Genomic DNA, 9,111 nt, shown 5'->3' with positions numbered 1-9,111 from the left:
AGACCATGAGCTCCTCTGAGAACTCACCCACCTACCACGTTTATAAAATATATATTTAAGCATTTAATATTTACATATTTAAGCATTTGAATCATAAACTTTTCCAGCTGTTATTTCATGCCCCAATAGCAGTTCTCTCTCTCTCTCTCTCTCTCTCTCTCTCTCTCTCTCTCTCTCTTTTTCACAAACAACCCTTTATAGGTTGTAAAAAAAATTTTTCATTTAACATTGGTACCGGGTTACACAGTTAATAAGTGGATGAAGCAGGATTCAAACCTGTGACTGGCTCCAAGACCCTCACACTTGACCACGGCACTACATGAAATAAGAGGGCTCACTTCATCTACTTGTTATCTGGAAGCGGTTGAATGTCTGCAGAGTAGCTGGGATAAGTATATAGAGTGAATGATTGTGGGGTCACAAAGCTCCATCTAGCTCACATAATGTGTGCTGGCGGTAAGGGTGTCAAAAGATGATTTGATCATCACACTTTAAGAAACTTCTGGCACACTCTCTCTCTCTCTTGAGCATAGCCCCCCCTTATGACCCTCCCCTACTACACACATACTTCTTTCCTTGGGCATGTATCTTTGCTTTTTTCCCCTAAGCTCTAAAGGTTCCCAGGAGACTGGCATCCAGGGGAGCAGCGAACAGTGGCAGCTCGTCCTGGGCTAACCCCTGAACCTGTTTCCAAGGGCCCTCTGTTGCCTCTGTAACTTGTTTCCTGAGTCCACACAGTCCAGCTGGCTCACTGCTTCCTCTGCGACTGACTTTCTGAAGGGCCAAGGCAGCCTCACCTAGGCTCAATCCTGTTGCTATGATCTTGCCTCTTCTTTCTTAAGCCCTGCCTTTGTTTCACTGTCCCCAGCTTTAATAAACATAACTCTCAAAAAAAAAAAAAAAAAAGGAAAGAAAGAAACTTCTAGGTTTTGGAGGAATGAGGGGCCACCAAGTAAGCAAACATAACATGTGAAAAAAAATAGGGAGCCCTATGTGGTTTGGCTCAGTGGATAGAGCGCTGGCCTGCAGACTGATGGGTCCTGGGTTCGATTGTGATCCAAGGGCATGTACCTTGGTTGCGGGCTTGATCCCCAGTAGGGGCCGGGCAGGAGGCAGCTGATTGATGTTTCTCTCTCATCATTGTTTCTAACTCTCTATCCCTCTCCCTTCCGCTCTGTAAAAATCAATTAAATACATTTTTAAAAAATATTTTTTTAAAAAGAACTTAACCCCTGGGAGCTTTATTTAAAAAATAATAATAACAATAGGGAAACACATAAGGAAGAAGAAATCATGGCATCATAGCAGGATGGTTACATCCCTGGGCTCTGGAGTCCAGTTCTTAGCTGTGGGATCTCTAAGCCTCAGTTTCCTCACCTGTAAGATGGAGGTGGCCTCTGGGATAGGTATCTGCCGTGAGGGTTAGATGCTTTAGTGCATTATCCAGTTGCCTAGCATTTTACTGGCGGATGAGAAGACTTGTTAACATGTTAGTTACTGATATTGTTTCTTAAAGTGCAAGTGTCTGGGCTGTTGATGCCCCTTCCTCGGGTTGTTCTGCATTTCTCAGAGATTGATTCTTCTTCCTGACATGCTTATTTTTCTGTCCTTCTAGAATGTCCCCAGGAAGGAATGATGTGCACAGGGACCCCCCCAACCCCCAGGCACCGAAAGCTTGAGTTCCAGCACAGGGAGGGGGAGCTGAAACCAGAGTCCACCTCCTGTCAGGCAAACCAAGAGAATCAATCTGGAGGGTTTGTTACAAGTTTCTAGGTCTCACGCCCCGAGATTTTCATTCGGCTGCAAAGGGAATTTCAATACATACTTTAGCAATATGTTCACATCACTGTCATCGTAGGGAGGGTTTCACATGATTGGATCCTGCAATGCGTTCGCTTCCTGACCAGCTTCTGCATTGTTTTCTCCCAAACACTGACTCACCTCTCTCATCCTCAGTCAAGGACGTTGCTTTGATAGGCCGCAGCGGCTGCCCCCTTCCACCTCCGCGTCTTGGCACGAGGGCACGCGCGACCTTTCATCTGCAACCCTCTGCCTTCTGAGAGCCACCCCGAAGCTCACACTCGGCCTCTCCTCTAACCCATGAAAACTGCCCTGCTTCTGGAAGCCTTCCCTGCTGACTTTTTCACTTTTACACTCTGTTCCTGCCACCGATGGCCGCCGGGGTTGTGGGAATGGGATCAGGGAAGTGTTCTTACACCTTTGCTGCGAGTGTTAAGTTCTGCTCCTTCCCACGGGGGCAGCATGGATCTGCGGGGAGAGCAAGGACCTGGCACCTGGCCTGCGCGCGCCCGGCAGCAGCACCCCCGAGCTCTCCGGTTCATGCTGGCTGTCCCCTGTCACCTTGGGCTGAGCTGCTTCGTTCTCGGGGGTTGTCCTCCTCCATCAGGGCCTCTCCAAGCGCTGCCCCAAGCGTGGGCAGCGGACCCCCCTCACTTCTCCAAGCGCAGCGCACCCCGCTGTGCCCCACCACTCATCTGTCAAAGGCGGGTATTTACCGGCCCTTCCTTGCTGAATTCTTGTCCGAATGAAACATGAGCGCAGGCCTGTTTACGGGACTTGGCAGGCAGGAAGTCCTGGCAGATTCTTTAGCCGGTCCGGTCCATCCAAAACCCACTCCAACCCCTTCCCAGCCTGCTTCCTGGACCGCAGGGGCTGGGAAATGAAACGCGACATTTCTCCACCCCGCTTGCAGCTGCGGTTCTGGTTGTGACTGAGAGGCCGCGGAGCAAGACTTAGAACCGCGGCTTCATGTGGAGGGAGAAGCAGGTGGGAAGCATCCATTTCGCTGGAGCTGATCGTGGCAAAGGCCGCGCGGTTCGGCGGCGGCTGAGCAGTTCTGGGGTCTCCGTGTCGGGGCAGAGGCGGCCTCTGGTCACCAGGCCCACGCTGTCCCTTTAGACGTGTCATCTCACGCCTGGATGTTGAACCTACAGCCTGTTTCTTAGCTTTCCTAATGCGCTCTCCATACCCTTTAATAAATCCCCGTGTGCTTACCTTAGCACGAGGGGAAACCAAGAGATGGACCAGTACCTAAGTGACCAGGAAATGTGAGCTGTTGTTATTCTTTTAAAACGTTGTCGAAGGCTTGGTAACAAAGCAAGTTGTTACTTTTCAGGAAAGAAAAATTTAAAACTAGCTGCTAGGTAATTTCTTGAGCAGCGCTGCCCGGTACCTAGAGCTTTCTTTAACGATGGACATGGTCTATATTTGCAGCCAATAGGGTAGCCACTCATATGTGGCAGTTGAACACTTGAAATGTGGCTGCTATGGCTGAGGAAGTGAATTTTTAATTTGATTTAATTTTAATTCAGTTAAATTTAAAATTAGATAATCACGTGCAGATGGTGCTACTGTGTCGGACAGGACAGTCTTCCATGTCTGACTTCCCCTTCCATGGGGACCTTTCCAGCCATCTCCCTCTCTCTCTCTCTCTCCACAAGACTTCTTCAATCAGGTCTTCCTCAGACCCTAGTCTCAGGCCACATCTTAATCATCTACAGAAGTGGAACATGCCCAGGACAATGGCAACTTTAATAGGATAAGTTTAGGGTCCCATTGTCTCCAAATCCCTTTCTAGGATTCCATATCGGCTTCTTATTTGCACAGTTCACTGGAAGGTTTTGCTGAAATGCAATCTGTCTCAAAAGGCACTCTCACCCTTCACTTAGAGAAAGAAAATAATTTTTTTGTATTAAAAGATACATGTTTTCCATCCTTTCTACTATTGAGTTTCCAAAAGTATTAGGGCCCTCTACCAGTTAGACAAGTGGTTCTCACACTTTGCCACAGATTAGAATCACTGTAATCAAGTAACTTATTGTCAGCCACACGCCAGCCCAATTAAATTAGCATTGTGGGGAATGATTAAAGGGAACCCAAACTTTATTAGCAACACTAATTCTTTCAAAAAGGAAGAATGTATTCCTATATTAACTGGTAATTAAACGTTAATAAAAATAATGGTAGGATTTTTAAAGGGGTATAAGATAATTATAAACGTGTTTTTCAAAGCCAAACTTCCCCCCCCCCCCAATTTTGGTTGACTAATGGCCACAAGGAAACTTCTAGTAATCATAGAACTATCATCCAACAACTCTGGGAAGCTTCTGGAATACAGACATTCACAAAGATTTTAGTCAGGCTCCTTTTCAATGTTTCCACTTTTTTTTTTTTTTTAAATCCTCACTTATTGATTTGAGAGAGAGAAACATTGATATTGATTGCCTTCTGTGCATGCCCTGTCTGGGGATTGAACCTGAAACCCAGGTTTGTGTCCTGACCGGGAATCGAACTCACACCTTTTGGTATATGGAACTATGCTCCAACACAGCCAGGGCCATGTTGCCACTCTCACATGTTCTGTGAATAACCCCCAAATTTAAACCATAAATGTTTTATAGACCTTCCTTCCCCTACAACCAAACAAATGGACAACCCAGAGGAAGCTGGGGGAACAGACAGGAGGTGTCCAAGTTCAGTGTCAGATGGCCTCTTTATTAAGCTCCCCTCCCTCCACCTCCCCACACACAGATGTTCCCTGTGAATGAACTTGGCACCATGTGATTCACACCAGAATGGTATGGCCCTAAAAAGTCTGAAGAGAGGAACTCACATTTCCTGAAATGATTTTCTCTTGACATTAATTCAAATTTAGGAAGGAGCTGCCTAAGGCTTTTCTAAATACCCGTGAAACATATGTCACTCAAGACTGATTTTACTTCCTTCTGTTCTCTCAGTGCCTCTTTTATCTTACCAGAGGGATGCTATGACTTCGGTTCATGACTTCGGTGAGTGACAGCTGGGAGCTAGCCCTTTCCTCCTGCCCTGATTAAAAAATGGTAGGGCGTTTCCCATAACTCCAGGGCCCAGGTGCTTGGAAACACTGCCAAATACTTCTTCCAACTAAAAAAATAAAAATTGTTATTATATCCATTAATTCTGGATTAGGTCACACATTTCAATAATTTAAAAATTCAGAAGATACAAAGAGCATGAAGTAACATCTGTTCTTCTTTCCATGTCCCCCAGCTTCCCAGTTTCCCTCCCCAGCGCTACCAGTTTCTGGTGTATCTTCTCCGAGGTAGATGTTTTATGCATATTTAAAAGAACAGATTTATGTTATCTTACCCCCCTTTATTATCTTATTCTACCGTAATGATAGCACGCTAAACAAATATATTTTTCTTTTTCTTACTCCTCCCCCTAGAATGGGAGCTCCATGGGAAGCGATTTTATTTCATGTAATGTATTCTCAGTACGTAGAGAGGGGCCTGGCACATGGTAGTTGCTTTCTTCACTTTGGAGATCATCTCATTTCAATACATAAGAAACCTCCGCGTGTTTTTATGACTGTAAAGTGTTCCATTGTCTAGACTCATTATGATTTATTTAAGCAGATCCTTACTGCTGGGTATTAGTTTGTTTCTAATCCTTGGCTATGAAAAATAATCCTGCCGTTCGTAGTCTTGTACAAACATGTCACACAGGTGTGAGCCTATCTATCTGCAAGAGAAACTCTTAAATGCAGAATAACTGGGTGAAAGGGTGAGGTCTGAGGTATATTTCGCCAACTTCTTTTGAGTCAAAAGTACCTTGCCGGGTCCTCGCTGTGTGGCTCAGCTGGTTAGAGCATTGTCCCAAAATGCCAAGGTTACAAATTCAAAGCATAAACAAGAAGCAACCGATGAATGCATAAGTAAGTGGAATAAATCAATGTTTCTCTCTCTCTCTCTCAAAATTAATTTTAAAATATTTATTGTTTTAAAAAGAACACCTTGCTGTATCTAAATGGCATTACCACAGTCTATGGCAGTTGCCTTACCCTCACTCTGGGGAAGTCTCTCATTAATGAGATTGTTCTGGTTAGGCCTGAATTTACTACCCCCAACTTATCCCTGCAACTCCCACAGAAAAACACCATACAGGTTGGAACAACACAGATGAATCTCAAACATAGAAAAGAAGTCGACGAAAAAAAGGTGCACACGGTGTCATTCCATTTTTATGCTGGTAAATCAAGAATAAATACGAGGCCTAAATTGCAGTCATTTCTGGCCACACTGCCCACTTGGCCTCCTGAGCTTAGAGAAATATCTGGAGTGTCGGAAGTTCAGGAAAGTTGGAGAAAGGCCTTTGGTTCATACGGTGTCACTGAGATGCTCACTGTTTTGTGCAGTTTACTAGAGCATGAAAGGGCCAGCTCAGTGTCAAGCTCAATCTCAGGACTTTCTTGGAGGCTCTTCTCAGACCTAAGAGGTGCTTAGCGCTCGGTCTTCCTGGGGCCACCCCCCCCCATTCTGCCACCTTCTGGGCTCTGTGTGGGGTCGGGGTGGGAGGCTTCTGTCACTCTGGAACTTGCCCTCTCTTCATCCTCCCAGTGGATCTGTATTTCAGAACACCCTCCTACTGAGAACAGGTGGGAGAGGGACAGGTGGGAGAGGCCTAGAGGGGTGTTGGGGAGACCCATTAAAGCTGGTAAGTCCCCAGGATGGACTTGGCCTCAGCTTCTGTTAAATAGCAAATGGGAAAACGGGGAAAGAAATGCATTTTTTCCCCCCAAACTTCTAAGAGTTTTGCAAACAATTAGAGTAATTAAAAGTTCTCAGAAGTAGCCGATGGTGCCCTTTTCACCGAGGGAATGTGGGCCAAGCATGATATATTAAAAGAGAAGGAGCTGCTCTATTGAAGTTAAAAATAATCTTCTGTCACATGGCTAATTTGTTGGAATGCAGCAATTAAAGGGCTGTGAGCAGAGGGAGAGCTGGAAGCAGCTGGGGAGCTCACAGGCGGAGTGCATGCCCTGGGGACTGTGTTTGCAGAGAGAAAAAAACTGTTACAGCTGGCTTAGGGCACCTTATCAGAAAACCCACAAAAGGGCCAGGAAGAAGGAAAAGTGGGGTCATTTAGAGCTGTGACCTTTGGGCTTATCAGCCAGTGAAGGGATGGGTTGGGACTTGTCACCTGTGCTCTGGGATGCTGATTCACTCCCCATGGATGAAGTCCTTCCAGACCCCCCCTTCGCTTTGAAAACCGTGTCTTTGAATCCATTTCAAAGGAACACATAACCAGAAGGAACCCTTTGATCCTAAAGCCATGGGAAAACCAATCTATATGGTCTTGAAGGGGAGAACTCACAGCAGGAATACAAATCCTAGTTTGTCAAGTTGGGTTTTTTTTTAAGCTTTGGAAAAATTTTTTTTGGAAGGGGTGATTTTTGAGTTAAAAGATTTTTTAAAAAAAGTTATTCAGTATAGTATCTGAATTTTCCAGGTGAGGCAACAAGCTCAGAGAGGCTGATTTGCTCTAGGTCACTCAACCAGCAAATGACAAGCTAAATTCCAACCCAAGTCTTTAAACAGAGAAGGACATTGTGGTTACGAATCACAGGAATCAGGCTGCCCTGATTATGGAATCCTGGCTCTGTGAGCTGTAGGACCCTCTCACCAAGTTCCTAATGCCTCTCAGTCTCAGTTTTACCATCTGTAAAACGGGAATAACAATAGTACCCACCACCTAGTATTATTATAATACATGTAAAGTGTTCAGTGTAATGTCTAACCTAGAGTAGATGCTTAAAATGTTACCTGTTATCATCTGATAGCCTTTTCTTCTTCTTTTCTTTTATTAAAATTAATTTTAGAGAGAGAGGAAGGGAGAGAGAGAGAAATATTCGTGAGAGAGAGAATTGGCTGCCTCCCACCGGGGATCGAGCCTGCAACCTGGGCATGTGCCCTGACTGGGAATTGAACTGGTGACCTCTTGGTTCATGGGTCAATGCTCAACCACTGAGCACACCAGCTAGGCATCCCATAGCTTTTTCTACACTATCCTGCATCAACTTCCTGGTGCAGATTAACTTGCCCACACATCCTCTTTGATTTGGGTGGGACTCTCTTTCTTTCCTTTCTACCTCCAACTCTCATTCATAATAATAAAGAAAAAGAGGACTAGTCACTTTCTCCTAGTATTTCCTGCATTCTAACACACCCATGTGTCTTGTTTTCTCTCAAGTTATGTGCCCTCCAGCCTGTGCTTCCAGTGTTGTTTCCAAGTTGCTGGCAAGCAGAAATAGCGCCAACATGAAGAAGCAAGTCTTTTTTTAAAAAATATATATTTTATTGATTTTTTTTTTACAGAGAGAGGTAGGGAAAGGGATAGAGTTAGAAACATCAATGAGAGAGAAACATCCATCAGCTGTCTCCTGCACACCCCCTACTGGGGATGTGAGGGCAACCAAGGTACATGCCCTTGACCAGAATCAAACTTGGAACCCTTCAGTCCGCAGGCAGACGCTCTGTCCACTGAGCCATACCAGTTAGGTCAAGAAGCAAGTCTTACTGCCCCAAATGCAGTGGCCAGTTCTATCTGAACCTTTTAGAGTACTTGACCAATTTTCCAATTTATAATGGGCACCACGGACAGAAGGGCCTCTGGACCGCCAGTGGAGGTTTGGGCTTTATGGTCTGAGCACCCCTGAAAGTGGAGGCCAACTTCTGTGTGTGCATATGTTGCAAGGAACAGAAGTCTACCTCGCAGTAGAGTGAGGGGGGAAAAAAAGGCAAATTTAGTGGCTCATGTAACAAGTCTAGATTTCATTATGACTGGATTCAAGGGTGTCCCCAGGGCAGCTTTCTGCTTTGTTGGGCTCCATTCTTTAGACTTTCCACTTGGTAGACAAAACAGCTGTGGAGAGCCCCAAGCTTTCCCTCTTCCGGTTTAGTATTCTTCAAATAAAGAAGCTCTCTCCTCCTACCCGCTTCCGTAGTTCTCGTTCTCTGATTGGCTATCTTAAATCCAGTGCCCATTTCTGAAACAACAGGGCCAGGGAATTGAGCTTCTCTGATTGGACAGATTGGGTCACCTCCTAGCCCCCTCCAAGGAGGGGAGGTGGAGCAATTTGATTGGCAGCCCCACTTGCTTCACACAGATTGAAAAAGGAACAGTTCCTCCCAGGGAGGTAGGAGTACTGAGAACGAAAGAAAGGGAAAGGCAGGCAGCTACAACCCATTCATACTGAACTACTGCACGTATGTGCACTTTCCTGAGCTGGTGGTTTATAGCTTGCTCTATATTCTTAAAGGGTCTGTAATT

Source organism: Myotis daubentonii, chromosome 15 (genome assembly GCF_963259705.1).
Source record: "Myotis daubentonii chromosome 15, mMyoDau2.1, whole genome shotgun sequence".
Classification (NCBI taxonomy): Eukaryota; Metazoa; Chordata; class Mammalia; order Chiroptera; family Vespertilionidae; genus Myotis; species Myotis daubentonii.
The sequence above is the reverse complement of the archived record's forward strand: the minus strand, read 5'-3'. Positions refer to the sequence as shown.